Here is a 16,577-nt window from a genome sequence, read left to right on the forward strand (position 1 = left end):
TGCTGCCCGCTGTCACAAAGGCGGGGCTCTGCCTGCGCCCCGTGTCACAGTGGGGGCTCCGCCTGCGCCCCGTGTCACAATGGGGGGCTCTGCCTGCTGTAGTATTAAAAGGGGGCGCGGGGGCCCCGTGGGAGCAGGCAGCAGGCGCTGTGCATGGTAGTCTGGCCTTGTCTCGGCAGACTGCAGCCTCAGCCTCTGCCACACCAGCAGTGTTGGGGGTCCCCTCACTGGGGACCCAGGAAGTCATCGGGGACCCGCACCGCGGGCCTGTGCTGGTGACCGGAGTGCCACGGCCGCACCGCAGCCGGTGCCATGGGGCGCTCCAACATCCCCACCTTGCCTGAGCTGTTGCCGCTCCTGATGCTCGTGCTGCAGCTCAGCCTGATCTCTGCCATGCTGCGGGCCAAGCGGCTCCGGGTAGGTGACCGTTGCACCGCACCACACTGCACGCACCGCGGCACACCATGGGGTGGGGTGGGGTGGTGTGGGGTGGAGTGTCGTGGGGGACTGTGGTGTGGGGCTGGGAGCTGTTCCCATCTCACCCCACTTCTGGGGGTCTTGCAGAAGTGGTGGAAGAAGTCGAAGCGTCGGACGAGCATGGCCAGAGCCCAGCCAGAGAAGCAGAGTGGTGAGTGGCCCCGGCACCGAGCGCCCTGCAAACAGCCAACACTCCACAGCAGCCCCGACCCAGGGCTGTGCTGGGGGCTGCCGGCCGCTCACTCTGTCTCATCCCTCAGCAGCTTCTACCCTGGCAGACGGAGGAGTAGGGAAGCCTACGGTGACCCTGGAGACGTGGTGAGTGCTGGGGAGACCCCCAGATCCTGCCCCAGACCCTCGCCCCGTGCCCTGCCCCTGCCTGCATTGGGCAGCCCTTCCCACCGGCCATGGGGGGGGTGCTGCCCGCAGGTCCCACCGGAGGGGCTGGGGTGCAGCGGGTCTCTTCCTTCTCCTCTTCTGTAGGGACAACACAGAGGCTCCGAGCAGGAAGCGCCTGTCCCGGTGGGCCCCGCTGGCCTCCATGGACTCCCTGGGCTCCCTGTCAGGGAGCAGGTCCTCTTCCCTCAGCTCCCTCTATTCTTTCCCGGAGCCCTGGCATGGTGCGATGGCGGAGCTGGCAGCGCTCACCCGCCCGGGGCCCCCCAAGGCTGCCGAGGGGCCGGTGGCAGAGCCAGGGCCAGCCCTTGGCCAGGACCCCCCGCTGGAGCTGCCCCCGCGGACAGAGCAAGAGCGGGTCCCTGGGGAGGGCAGGGACAGGCCGCAGAGCCCCGTGGACGTGGAGCCGCCCCTCAGCAGCCACTCAGCCATGGCCACGGCCAAGGGGCAGCTTGTCCTCGACCTCATCCGCACTCTCCGGGACACCCAGGCAGTGACCGAACAGCAATGCAAGCAGCTGCAGACGGATCTGGCCCTGTGGCAAGGGGGGGCGGCGGTAGCCTGCGGTGGGACCAGAGCGTGGGCCCAGTGCCTTCAAGCGGAGTTGCCGTGGGTGGATGAGGACGTGGACGGGGACAAGGCTGCGGATGGGGACACGGAGATGGACAAAGACACAGGTGCAGACAGAAGCAGCGCCATGGAGCAGGGCAGGAGAAGCCTTGAGGAGCTGGGCAGGAGCAGCCCCATGGAGCAGGGCAGAAGCAGCCCCAGGGAGCTGGGCAGGAGAAGCCCCATGGAGCTGGGCAGGCAGAGCCCAGTGGAACAGGGCAGGAGAAGCCTTGAGGAGCTGGGCAGGAGCAGCCCCACGGAGCTGCATAGGAGAAGCCCTAAAGAGCCGGGCAGAGGAAGCCCCATGGAGCCGGGCAGAATGAGCCCCATAGAGCTGGGCAGGAGAAGCCCCACAGAGCTGGGCAGAAGCAGCCCCATGGAGCTGGGCAGGAGGAGCCCCATGGAAGTGAAGAGGCACGGCTCCGTGGGCCTAGAGAGCAGCAACCCCGTGGGGCCAGGCAGGAGCACCCTGGCAGAGCGTGGTGCCCAGCAGCAGGTCCCCCCGGGCCGGGCGTGTGGCCGGGCAGCCCCAAGGCTGTGCCGGGCAGGACGGTGCCTGCGGGAGGGCTGCGCCCGGCTCTGGCGCTGCCTCAAGGCCTGGTGGAGACGCCGCTGCCGGCCCCTCCACATCCGCTTCTGCAAGCCCCCGTGGTGGCAGCGCTGGTCCCAGAAGAGCAACAGGTTCCCTGGCTACTGAGCTGCCGGGGGCATGCGGGGCCGGGAACCCCCCTGGGGCACCCCTGCATCTGCAGTGTTATGAAAATAAATATTTTCTCTATCCCTAATGCTGTGGTTCTACTGCCCATCCCATGGCTGAGGGAGCAACCCCCTCAGTGCTCGACCCCGGCGGGGACGGGCTGGCACCAGGCACCACTGGCACCCACAAAACCGGGGGTGGGGGTGGCTGGTGCCCCAGCGGGTGTGCTGGCGTCTGGGGACGTGGATGGGCTGGGGAAATGGCACCTCCTCAAGTTCCACAAGGGCAAAGTCCGGCCCCGGGGAGGAACAAGGCCAGGCACCAGCACAGGCCGGGGCACGTGGCTGGAAAGCGGCTTGGCAGAGAAGGTCCTGGGGGTGCTGGTGGGGGGCCGCGGGCCCCTGGGGCCAGGCAGGGGTCCTGACCAGAGGCGAGGGATGAGCGACTTGCTCCTTTTGACAGATGTGGTGCCTGACGGTCTGCCACTGGAACCAACCAAGGGACGCGGGGGCTGAGGGGAGGCCTCACAGCCTCTGTACCCAACGCCTTCGTTCTCCGCTGCTCCCCTCCTCCAGTCAACAGCACAACAAGCCTTGTCAAGGGCCAGTCGGCACACAATACTTGACTGAGTCCCACCTCGCCAACAGTATAAATCTGGCTTTCAGAACCCTCCATTCTGAGGATGAGAACGGGTCGACGGGCCTGGACCTCTCCCCCCCGCCCCAAGCAGGGACGCCTCTTTGGTAAGACTTGTGCCTCTGACTGTGTCGGGTGTTCCCCCGGGAAAGTACACTTAACAAAAGCGCTGAACTATTATGTCCAGCTGGATCTTTGCACTAAGTGTATTTATCGGTGAAATTCTGAACTTGTTTCATCTGCCGCCCCAATAAATGACCTGTCTTTTCGACTTTGCGACAGTGTCTCAGTGAAGGTCCTTGAGAGGGCTCCGACAGGCAAACGTGGACTCTGCTAAGTGGCCACGCGCGTAACGCTTTAGACGTGAACCCTTGAGCAAGTCTGGGACTTAGACTGGACCTAGCCGCACCTCGGCTCCTGAGAAGGAGTTGAGAAAGCAAGGGGGTCCTCCCTGAACCTGGGCACTCGACGGGAGGGCCCCCCTCAGCCACGTGTGAGACTCGTACTCTTTTCGCAACAGTAAAATTGGCATCATGGACAGGATTGCCGTGGATAAACTGCGGCGAAAATACCTGTGCGCGCCATCCCGAGTGGGAGTAGAATGGGGCCAAAAATTTTGGAAAGATGAGGACAACGTGGTGGAGTGGATGGACCAGTGTAGAAGTGAGCCTGGCAGTTTGGCCAGGGGGCCTTCTTCTCGGTGGAGACCTGCTACGGTGCCCTCATCAGGAACTTCTCCTTCTACCCCGATGAGGGCCCAGGGCCCCCCTGCAGCTGGGGAGGGCAGACCCCTGCCAGGACCCCTGCCCCCCTCCCCCCAAGGCTACCCCTGACTCCCCCTCTCTGGCACCCCCAGGCAGGAGCATCCATGGGGAACCCCCCTGCCTCTGGGGGTTATTCCTGGCAGCCACGGCCCTGGCAGCCCCCACGGGATCCTGAGCCGAGATGCCACCGCTGCCACGGCACCACGGCGAGGGAAAGGGGTCGGGAATGGGAGCCACCAGCTTCACGGGGCCGGCGGGACAGGACGGCATCATGGACAGGATTGCCGAGTGGGAGTAGAATGGGACCAAAAATTTTGGAAAGATGAGGACAATGTGGTAGAGCGGATGGACCAATGTAGAAGTGAGCAAAAGATTAAAAAAGGTAAAGGCAAAGGAATTGTTAGTGCAGCGTTGGGGCTTGTTTGTCTTGTGTGCAAAGGAAAGCCAAAGGTCTCCTTCCCCTAAATGAACTGCAGATGTAGAATATGCCTCTTTGAAATGAAAAAATGAGATATCGAAAACCTCTTTGACCAGTGAGAACGCAACCAGTGAGAAACTGGGGACATGGGTAGTTGCCCTCAGACTGAAAACCAAAGCTGAAAACCAGGGAATAGGGAACTTGAAATGCTATTGGCCTGAGCAGAAGGGTGAGAAAAACAACTGCAGGAAAAGTGAAATCTCTTCCTAAATCAAATGCTGTTCTCAGTCTCAGGTAAACAAGTCTGCAAATTAATGCGCCGTGCAGATCCCGAGACATGGGATGGAGACATCTGGAATGATAATGGTAACGGTGAACTGGTGGAAGATTCCGATCTTACCCCAGAACCCGTGCCTATATGACCACTGATCAAAACCGAAACTACAAACAAAGGGGATGATGATGTTCGTACAACCGTACACACGGTCCCCTGGTGTCCTGCTGAATTGGCAAAGTTACAGGAAAAGTATTACAGGAACTCGGAGGAGTCCGAGACAGAATATGTGTGTTGAGTCTCCCTTACGGGGAGGATCGAATCTTGCCGAGCGAGGAAGAAGCAGGAGGGTATTGGGGCCCTGGAGTTCTTTTAACCGCTGCACCGGGCAATTGTAACTACTCATTAACTACGTGGGCTGCCAAGTGGGCTAGCAAGAAAGAAGAGATCCTCTTGTTATCAAAACATCAGGATTCTCTGACTTGGCTGCATCTGTACAAAAGGTAGCCTGCATTCAAGCGATGTACGAGGGATGTATTGATGTGCATGATTAACTCCCCTTATCCATGGGCTCACGGACAGCCTAAAGACATATGTAGCCAGTGTCCAGGATGGGGTCCGAGCCACTCAGGAGGCTAATGCTGGATCTTACCGTGCACCCCGAGCAGGGAGACCCAACTATAGGGATCCGCCGATACCCACCTGGAGTGAGTTTGTACAAGCAATAGTGAATTATTGGCACCGCATGGGCTGGATTGGATTGACCTCTGTTAAACTCCCAGAACCACTCCCTCGACGAGTTTGTCAGGTCCACAGCACTAAGCCTAAACCAGCGTTCAGACCCAAGTTCGATAAGGAACGTAACGCTCTGTGGCGTAGAGCCTTGCCGATGGGAGTGCCACGGCAGTTACTGTATATTCCCATTGTAACCTGTGGCAAAAGGGACCAGAAGGGCCGGAGAGACTGCGAGAGCTTAGCTCCCACTCTTTCAATGCCACCAAAATGAGATAGTCAGACCTTGCAAAGGCTCGCTGTCCTTAGTGCGAGCAGTGAAGCGAGTGGAACAGGCAAGAAAAGGACAGATCTGATCATTCGGGGGCCTTTCCATCTCCTGGATACAACGCGCAAGGGTGCAGGCGTTGCCCAGAAGCCTACAGCCCGGAAATGGTACGCCTGTCTGGACGGTACCGATGAAACCACATCGGTTACAGAAGGCAGCATTAAAGTATCTAAATTGCAGGAAGATAGAGACAGCACGGTGTTATTGCAAACCCCGCCAAGCAAAGCGTCTGTGATTCAGGGGGCACCTCCTCTGAAGGAAGGCAGTGACCTTCCAGGGGTCTGGTTCACTGATGCACCATCTAAGAGGCAAACCCATGAGTGGAAGTATAAGGCGGTGACACTGGAAGTGGCCCCGGGGGAAAAGTTAAGCACAGGAACAGGTAAAGGAAGCGCACAAGTAGGGGAGCTTAGGGGAGACCTACCGGCCGCCCGACATGGCGCCAGCCATATCTATCCCGACTCATCTGCTGGTTTTAAGGGATCCACAGAGCGAGTGGGTCTCTGGGCAGCCAACGACTGGCAGGTAAAGAGAGTCCCGCTCTGGCAAACCGCTGACAGTTGGAAACAATTGCAGAACTAGGAGAACAATCGCGTATTGGGTGGGTGACAGGACAGGACTGATCAGCTCCTATCGCTGCCCACTTCAACCAACAAATCGATAGCCTCACCCCACTACAGGACATGGATGTCGTGAGGGATGACCACGAATGGGAACGCTTACTTGAATGGCTGCACGGGAAACGAGGCCACAGCGGGCGAGCCCATTTGTATGGGGAAGGTATAGCCCGAGGATGGCCCGTCTCGGTAAAGCCGTGTGATCGAGCAGTAGCTGCCTGCTCACGATGTCCTTTATAATTTAACAAAGACCGTCCAAGTAAGGCACCTCCCCTGCATATCCGGGACAAGAAAACACTGTGGCACACCTGGCAGATCGACTACAGTGGCACACTATGACCCTCAGGGGGTAAAAAATACATAGTGGTGGGAGTGGAGGTCATTTCAGGAGCTCCCATGGCTGCAGCCGTCACGGCTGCCACTGGGAAAAATACAGTCCTTAGTCTGAAGGAGTGGTTTAGTACACTTCCCCTTCTTGAGGGGATTCAAAGCGATAACTGGTCGCATGTTTCAGCATTTTTCAGCTGCAGTGGTACAAGACTGGTCAAAGGAAGAAGGGATCCGGTGGGTATTCCATACTCGGGGAGCAGGGTCCTGCCAGCCAGCGGTGCCTACGCAGCTGTATGTATGCCGCTCTGTCTGTACCGCTCTATCTGTGCATCTCTAGAGCTCGAGGTCTCTCTCTATAGCTCATGCCCCTGGGGGGCTGGGACTCCTCAGCCCTGCAGCCGGGGCAGCCCCAGTGGGGGTGGGGGGGTCCCGCTGTGGGGCTCCTCTTCCCTGGTGCTGGTGGAGCTCCCACCCTGCAGCTCTGCGGGGAACGGGGGGTGCTCAGCACGAGCCACCCTCATGGGGCACCCGCGGCCACCGCTGGTGCTGGGGGAGGACCCACGTGGGCAGGGGGTGCAGCGGGGTGCCTTGTCTCTCCTCCTGTGCAGGGGGAGCAGGGAGGGGTGGAGCAGGGAGCGCCTGTGCCGGTGGGCCCCGCTGGCCTCCATCGACTCCCTGGCCCAGCAGTGGAGAGTGGCAGGGGGGCAGTTGGGGCTCCTGGTTGCCCCTGTCTAGACATAGCCCACCCCCCCCCCCGCAAAGTGACGTGACTGTTCTTTGATCCCTGTTGATCCCTTCATGGTAACTGGGCTCAGCCAAACCATCAGGAAGTCTTGCAATGAGCTTACCAGGGTTGCAAACAAGCTTTGAGACAGTCCGCTCAAGGCATGGTCCCTCACAGGGGCTCCCTGCCAGGTCCCCGAGGGAGGGGTGCAGGGACTGAGCAGTTGCTTCCTCCCCGTTTCGGATGGCTCGAGTGTGCTGCAAAACCCACCCGGGTGATGGTGGCTAGAAAGGAGCCAGGAGAGACCTCAGGGACACGCGGCTGGGGTCACCCTGCAGCCCTGCTGGGAGCTGCTTGCGTGCATGGCTGGTGTGGGGCCAGGGGCTCCAGGGGACCCCCCTCCCTGGCCTCGGGGGTGAGCACCGCCGAGATGGATTGGCACTCAGTGCCATTCACTGCACTGAACGTTAGGACGGGATGCAAAGATGTTGGTGTAAGGCTTCCTGAGGAGGCAGCATGTACCGCACGATGGGTGCTGCCATGCGCATGCGCAAGAGCCAGGGCGCGAAAAGGCTTCCCGAGGAGGCAACACGTACCGCACGTGCTGCACGAACGGCACGTACGTAACCGCGATCTGCGCATGAGCGTGGGACCCTATATAAAGGAGCGCACGTGCTCCAGTAAGTGGCAGGGCTTTTCTCCTTCTTCCTCTTCTCCTCGTGCATCTTCCGGAACCTGCTTCGACAAAACCTGCGACGCTAGGACACCATAGAGGGAGCTAACGGAACATCCCTGGACTCGGAGTGGTGGTAATTAGACTCGTCCCCGACTTGGTCCCTTCCCCTCTCTACCTCTCTATCTCACTACCTCTCTATTTCTCTACCTCCCTATCTCTATCTCTCTCTCTCTCTCTCCTTTGCCCTTCCCCGCTCTCCCAGTTGTCTCTTCATATACAGTCCTTATCCCCCTGTTCATAAAAAATAAAGCTGAAAGGTTGTATGACATCTGACCTCGTTTGTGTCTTAATCTCGCTCTTGGGATCGTATACGGCAAGTCTACCCCTGGGGAGACCTAAAGGGAGTAAAGGAGGCTGTAAAGAAACCCCCCCATATGTGCCCACTAGTTAAAACGGAATACGTATATCAAGACAATAATGACAATTGCCCCCAGGTTATTACCAAAGAAACTCCTTTCACGGCAACCGAATTGGCCAAGCTGCAAACTGACTTTTGTAGGACTGCCAGAGAATCCGAAACTGACTATGTTTGGAGGGTGTCCCTGTCGGGGGGAGATGGGATTTTGCTGTCGGAGAAAGAGGCGGAAGGATATTGGGGCCCAGGCGTGTTTTTAACCACTGGCGACCGCCGAGCCCCATGGTCATTAACTCAAAGGGTTGCACATTGGGCAGGAGGGTTGAACCCCTTGGAAAGGGGAGACCCCCTAGCCATAACAGGCTCAGTAGATCAGCTGTTGGAAAGTGTGCAGAAAGCGGCTTGTCTGCAGATGATGTACGATCAGGAACTTAAGCCCAACCTGAGCTCCCCAATGTTGTTGCCAGTAGATCCGAAAGGAATGACGCCCCTGATATGGGGACTTCCCGACTCCTTAAAACCTATCGGGATCCAGCTGCAGGGGAAAATTCAAAATATACCCAGGGAGGAGAGAATTGCGGCTGCCCTGGAGGGAATGGTGACCCCCGAGCATCGGCGGCTAGGGAGGAAGGTGTGGACATGGGGGGAGATAGCACAAGAGTTAATTAACTATGGGAGAAAGTATGGCCCTGTTAGCCGTTTATACCAGAAGGTTGAAACCAGAGCTGTGTGAGCAGCAGAACTGGGAAGCGGGCGACTGCCATTCTCTGGGAGGAGCCCAGATCTAACCATAAAAGAAAAGCCCCTAACCTGACAAGGATTATGGCAATTGGGGCTGCAAAAGGGTGTTCCCAGGGATTTGATGGATGGACTCCCGACTAAGGAGTTAGAGTTGCTTGTGCAAAGATGGTCCAGGCAGGGAACTGCTCCTAGACCAAGTTGTAATACCAGACCAATAGTGAACATGGGGGAGGAACAAAAAGGGGCCGAAAGGATGGCGGGAAACTAAATCCTCCGCCCCCCCAGGGTGAGGGGGGAGGCGGAGAGTGGATGTTTATAAGGCAACTCACCTGCAACGAAAAAGGGGACATACTGATTACAGTGGTGGTAGGGCCAAAGAAAAGGCCTGTAACCTTTTTAGTTGACATCGGAGCCCAAATTACAGCACTAAGACGAACTGAGGCGGAACAATGTGGTATCTCAATCCCGTCCAAACGCCTCAGAGTCCTAAATGCCCTGGGTAAAACCCAAACCGTACCTATGACCCCAGTGACATTGTGGCTACCGGGAGAAGAAGGTCCCGTTAACACCATGGCAGCAGTGGGGCCCTTCCAGATGAACCTCTTAGGTATAGATGTCCTGAAGGGTAAACAATGGCGGGATACCCAGGGGAATTTGTGGTCTTTCGGTGTCCCCCAAATTAGGCAGTTAACCGGAACCTTTGGTGCAGCAGTGCGCCTGCTGCAAGCGGCGCCTCCCCTCCCTCCTTCCCGGCTAACCAGTGTAAAACCCTATCCATTACCGTTGGGAGCAAGAGAAGGTATTGTGCCAGTACTAGAGGATTTGAAAAAACAAGGAGTTGTAGTCCCAGCACAATCTCCTTTTAATTCCCCTGTGTGGCCAGTACAAAAACCTAATGGCACGTGGAGATTAACAGTAGATTATCGCAGGCTTAATGCAAATATGGGTCCATTGACAGCAGCGGTACCAAATACTGCCGAGTTGATAGCGACTATCCAGGAACGAGCCCACCCCATCATGGCAACAATTGACATTAAAGATATGTTTTTTATGGTTCCCCTGCAACCTGAGGACCAAGATCGCTTTGCTTTTACGTGGGAAGGCCAACAATTCACTTTCACCCGACTCCCACAAGGGTATAAGCATTCCCCCACTCTAGCCCACCATGCATTAGTGCAGGAACTAGAGGCAGTCCAAGTAGAGAAGGAAGTCAGTGTTTACCAATATATCAATGACATTCTTGTGGGAGGGGATGAGATAGAGAAAGTTCGGATAACTCAGGATAATATAATTTCCCACCTAGAAAGTTTGGGGTTGAAAATTCCACCGGAAAAGGTACAAACACCCTCAAGCGAGGTAAAGTTTTTAGGGATCTGGTGGAAAGGAGGAATGACATGCATTCAACCGGACACCCTTTCCTCATTAGATCAGATTAAAATGCCAGAGTTGAAAAAGGATTTGTAACATGTATTAGGATTATTTGTGTTTTGGAGAAAGAATATTCCCGATTTTTCGATTATTGCAAGACCACTGTATGACTTATTGCGAAAAAAGGCCCAATGGGAGTGGACCCCGGTCCATGATGAGGCATTACGACTGCTAATATTTGAAGCAACTGCCCATCAAGCTCTCGGTCCCATTCACCCCACAGATCCTATCCAAACTGAGTGGGGGTTTGCCCAGACCGGGCTCTCGATTCATTTATGGCAAAAGGGGCCAGTGAAGCCCATTCGGCCTATTGGGTTTTACTCGCGCAGTTTTAAAGACGCTGAAAAAAGATACACAGCGTGGGAGAAGGGCCCATTTGTAGTTAGTCCAGCTTTGAGAGAGGCTGAACGAACCATTCGAAAGCAACCCATAATTCTTCGGGGCCCGTTTAAGGTGACTAAAGCAGTCCTAGCGGGAACCCCACCCCCTGATGGGGTGGCTCAGACAGCCTCTGTGCAAAAATGGTATGCTGTCCTGGTTTCAGCTGAGAGGATTGATTTTTCTTCATAGTAGCTAGTGTGAGGATATGTTTTGGATTTGTACTGGAGACAGCATTGATAATGTAGAGATGTTTTTGTTCTATGGACCTGTTGTTGAGCAGTGTTTACGCGGGGCCAAGGCCTTTTCTGCTCCTCGCACCGCCCTGCCAGTGGGACGGCTGGGGGTGCACAAGGAGTTGGGAGGGGACATAGACAGTACAGGTGACCCAAACTAGCCAAAGGGGGTATTCCATACCACGTGACATCATGCTCAGCATAAAAGGGGGCTAGCCGGGGAGAGGCAGCAGCAGCTCCAGGACGCGTGGCTCGGGGACAGTCCGGTTTCGGGACAGGTCTGAGCGTGCGGTCTGAGTTGTACGGTCCTCGGGTGAGAAACTGCATTCTGTATCACCAGTTTCATATACTCTGTTAAGTACTGTTTTGTTTTGTTTTGTCTTGTCTTCCCCTCTCCCTTTGCAATCCTAGTAAACTGTCCTTATACCAACCCACCAGGTCTTGTCTTTTTCCTTCCCATTCTCCTCCCCATCCCACTGGGCGGGGGGGGGGGGGGGGGAAGTGAACAAGCGGCTGCGTGGTGCTCAGCTGCCGGCTGGGGTAAAACCACGACATATGCCCAGATAGAACATTATTGTGACATATTTACAGTGTCTGAGGGAGCCACAAAGAGGTTAACTATCCAAGAAGAGGTGGGCCCAGATAAAGAAACAGCTGAGCTTCCCCCTGTGATACAGATAGCTCCCCCGTTTTCTGAACAAATCCACAAGGTGTGGTTCACAGATGCCTCGTCAAAATGAGAAGGAAAGGTCTGGAAATATCGAGCTGTAGCACTCCAGGTAGAAACCAAAGAACAAATCATTACCGAGGAGAGGGTAGCGCACAAGGGGGAGAACTGGTCGCATTATGGAGCGTGTTCCAACATGAAGCCCAAACCACCTCCCCTGTATACGTTTATACTGACTCTTAGGCAGTATTTAAAGATTGCACAGAATGGCTACCATTTTGGGAGCAAAATGGGTGGGAGGTTAACAGAATACTGATATGGCAAAAGGAAAAATGGCAAGACATCCTTGCAATTGCTAGACGTGGGGAATTTGCAGTGGCGTGGGTGGCCTCCCGCCAACAAAGTGACACCCCAGCGAGCCGGTGGAACACTGAAGTAGACGAGTTAGCTTGGTTAGCTCCCCTTCAAAACACCCAAATAGCAGAAGACTGGGAGCGATTGTTGGAATGGTTGCATGTAAAGAGGAAACATTCAGGGATCAAAGACCTCTACTGTGAGGCCCAGGCTTGAGGTTGGCCTGTTGCTAGAGAGAAATGTAAGACTTGTGTGTCCGCTTGCGAACAATGCCGTACCCGCTTAGAAAGACACCCCTGGAAGATGATCCCCTACACTTGAGGGAGGGGAAAGGGCTGTGGGAAACCGGCAAGTGGACTACGTTGGTCCCTTCCAGAAGTGAGAAGGAAAGCATTATGTGTTGGTCGGAGTGGACATAGTGTCAGGGTTGGTCCAAGCCGCAGCATTTGCCAGAGCTACTGGAGAGAACATGGTGAAGGCATTGAAAGAGTACCTTCCCCAAACCACGGTCGATTCAGTTGGACAATGGTTCTCACTTTACAGCTAAGATAGCTCAGGAATGGGCAGCCCGGGAAGGAATTTCATGGGTGTTCCACACCCCATACTACCCGCAAGCGAATGGAATCCTGGAAAGAACAAACGGGCTACTCAAACGCTTCCTGAAACCACATAGACCAGGATAGGCTGAGCGGATGGGAGATGCAGTGACCAGCGTAAATAGCCGCTGAGGAATGAATGGATGCCCAAAAATTACAGCATTTTGCCCACAAGCCCCGACAATCATACCCACCTCCCACAGCCCTGATCACCCTGACAACCCATCCCACTTCCCCAGACAACCTGTTTTAGTTGAACTCCCCACCGTGGGAGCAGTACCGTTAGTGTTAGACACCCCAATAAATAAATACACTTGGAAAGCAAAAGACGCCAGCGAGAAAATCCATAAGATTCACACTAAATGGATTACTCCTTCCTTCTAACCCGAGGAGCGAGTTTGTTTCTGTTCTTGTTTTTCAGGACAGAGCAACTGACCCAGACACATACCCCCAGAAGAAGCCAGACAGACATCGATTGCAGTTTGATCCGAATGCACATGCTATTTTTGATTATTCTAATTCAGAAGTGTATTTATGACAGCGATGAAAAAACAATTCCTCTACCTTCCCCTGACCCATATGATCCCTTTAAGGACAACGAATTTGTATTATTGGCTAAAGCAGTAAGCCGAACCTTCAATTTGAGTCATTGTTGGGTTTGTGGAGGACCTCTGGGGTTGTCGAGTTGGCCGTGGACGTCCGCACCCCTCACCCCAGACCAAATCGTGAGCAACTATAGTGAAACCGCGGACGGCACTTGGGGCGACAGTGGGACATGGCCAATTCAATATCCGACTGTAGGGCAGTGTTGTCTAAACCATACTCAAAGGGGAGGGATCTAAGTGGGGGAAAGTAAATGTCAGTGGACACTCACTCGTAAGCTAGTTGATAAAGATAGGAGGGTCTACATATGGATGTGGCTTAATGAGACTGGGCGCACTCAGGGATTCAAGGGATATTGGTCAAACAAAAATGAAACCCTGTCTGTCCCACGAACCAATTATAAGCAAATTTGTGAGTGGAAAAATAATTCTGGCGCTTGGTATTGCACCGGCAGAACAAATAATCGCCCAACCATGTTTTTTAGCCCTCTGGGCGACAACACCACAACTTATTTTCAATTCCCAGAAGGGGCAGCTGGACCATTTACTCATGGCGTTAAGGCTAAGAAAGGGCATTATTGGATCTGCGGACATACCTCATATAAACATTTACCCGCAAGCTGGTCAGGAATCTGCTACATAGGGATTATCCGGCCCTTATTTTTTCTTTTGCTGGAGATAGGTGGACCTCGGTTAGGAGTAAAACTATATGATAACCTCAGAGATAGAAGTATTGCCCGTAAGACGCGATCTATTGAGGTAAATTTAGGTGGGATGCAAAAATGGGGAAACAATGAGTGGCCTCCTGAGCAAATAATTCAACATTACGGACCTGCCACCTGGAACCCTAATGAACCAATATCTGGGGCAAGAGAACCAATTTATAATTTAAATCAGATAATCAGATTGCAAGCGGCTCTAGAAATTATTACCAATAAGACTGCCGATGCACTAGATCTTTTAACTCAGCAGTCCCGACAGATGCGCACAGCAATTCTTCAGCACCACGTGGTCCTAGATTACCTGTTAGCTGAAGAGGGAGGGGTGTGTGGGAAGCTAAATGCTTCCAACTGCTGTTTAGAAATCGATGAAGCAGGTGAAGGGGTCCTCCAACTGACCAAAGACATTAGAAAATTAGCCCATGTCCCCGTCCAAACCTGGAACGGTTGGGACGGTAATTTGTGGTCCTGGTTACCAGGAGCGCCACGGGTAAAACAGCTGCTATTGTGTTTGCTATGTGAGGTTGTCGCTTTAATATTTTTGCCATGTGTAATCCCTTGTTTTATCCAATTAATCCGACATGTAGTATCTAATATGCAATTTGTTCCTACCACCTCACCTGATGGCCTAAAACGGATCCATGCCGTTCACCAGTCAGAGCCAATCACGGTACCCATTGTTTAAACCCTTTCAAATTCCCAAATTGTCTGAGAGAAAGATTGCATATTAGTACCCATATTGTACCTGCCAGTTGTTCTATGTTTGCTATAATGGAAAACTACCTCATTAACCTGATTTTTCAAGTTTGTTCTGCAAAGTTAAACATTGTTTGCTATTGAGCATTCCTCTACCATACCCCACATCATTCTTCCTTCCTGCAACTTCCCTTTGCCCCGTCCCTATTTCTCACTCTTACTCTCTTCCCTCTACCTTCTCCTTCTCTTTCCCCTTTTCCCACCACCACTAAGGAGACTGCAATATCGAGCCACGGGGTGGTGTCGCGGACCGCTGCTGCGTGCAGTTTGTCTCGACACTGCCGTCGCACCACCATTTCCCTGCATTGACGTCCTGCCTCGGAGGGCACTGCCCCCCCCCCGCCCCCCCCCCCCCCCCCCCCCCCCCGCGGTCTGCGGACAAGCGCAACCGTGCGCATGCGCAAGAGCCAGGGCGCGAAAAGGCTTCCTGAGGAGGCAACTCGTACCGCACGTGCCGCAAGAATGGCACGTACGCAGCTGCGATCTGTGCATGAGCGTGGGACCCTCTATAAAGGAGCGCACGTGCTCCAGTAAGTGGCAGGGCTTTTCTCCTTCTTCCTCTTCTCCTCGTGCATCTTCCGGGACCTGCTTCGACAAAACCTGCGACGCTTGGACACCGTGGAGGGAGCTAACGGAACATCCCTGGGCTCGGAGTGGTGGTAATTAGACTCGTCCCCGACTTGGTCCCTTCCCCTCTCTACCTCTCTATCTCACTACCTCTCTATTTCTCTACCTCCCTATCTCTCTCTCTCTCTCTCTCTCCTTTGCCCTTCCCCGCTCTCCCAGTTGTCTCTTCATATGCAGCCCATATCCCCCTGTTCATTAAAAATAAAGCTGAAAGGTTGTACGACATTTGACTTCGTTTGTGTCTTAATCTCGCTCTTGGGATTGTATCGAACCTTCCCCGATATCAGATCGGGACATCTTGGCCCAGAGCCGCTCGTGCCGGAGCGGGCAGGGACCGGGCTGTCCCTAGCCCTGCTGCCTGCACCCTGCCCTGCCTCCTGTCTTCTAAGCCCCTCCAAACCCAGGGGCTGCGGGCAAGGGCTGAAGCGCCGCAGATGCCCCTCGCCTCCGCACCACCTGTGCCACAACCTGCCCCGTCCTCAGCAGCGTGACCGGGGGTCAGTGCAAGCACCAGGCCCTGGGTCAGGAGTGCCAGAGCTGGGGTCAGGTGCTGCAGGAAAAGGCAGAGCCCCCGCGAGGCGGGACGGCACCCGCACCCAGCTTAAAGCCAAGGCAATTTATCCCACGGGGGGTTCCTGACCGTCCCCCACAGCCACGCTGCAGGGCAGGAGGGGGCAGCAGCTGCTCTGGGGGTGGGAAGGTAAAAATAAGGGGGAGGTGGGGGCTGGATCCGGGCCCCAGCAATCCTGGCCAGGGCTGCTATAAAAAGAACGATCAGCCGATTCTCACCTCTCCTTCTGGCAGCAGGCAGGTGCCGAGGGGCCGGGTGCCACGGGACCTGGGGTGCAGCACCCCGACCCCAGTGCTGCGGAGGGGTCCCCAGGGGTTTGCTCCCGGTGGGGGACACCGCAGACCTGCAGTTGCCAGGGCCATGGTGCCAGGCGCTGGGGACACCCGCCTGTTGGCAGGGTTTAATGCAAGTCACGGGGTCGGGGTCTGGGCCGGTGATGGGAGGTGTCCCGAGCGAGGTGCCCCTGGCTGGGGATGCAACTGGGGGTGCTTTCGCCCAGCCTGCCCCGCTTCTCTCCGCAGCCCCCTCAAAGGCCCTGCCACCCTCCCCGAGCTGACCCTGCTCTCGCTGCCTCACTGTATGGGGTCTGGCTGGGATGGAGTTAATCTTCCCCACGGCAGCCCCCATAGTGCTGGGCTGTGTATCAGTAGCCAGCAAGATGTTGGTAACACCCAGCGGTTTGGCTACTGCTGAGCAGTGCCGGCACACATCCAGGCGCTCTCTCCAACATTTCTCCCCCTCCCTGGCCACAGCAGTAGCTTGGGGGTGGGCAAGATCTTGGGAGGGCACACAGCCAGGACAGCTGACCC

This window comes from Balearica regulorum, chromosome 1, assembly GCF_011004875.1.
Source record: "Balearica regulorum gibbericeps isolate bBalReg1 chromosome 1, bBalReg1.pri, whole genome shotgun sequence".
Taxonomy (NCBI): domain Eukaryota; kingdom Metazoa; phylum Chordata; class Aves; order Gruiformes; family Gruidae; genus Balearica; species Balearica regulorum.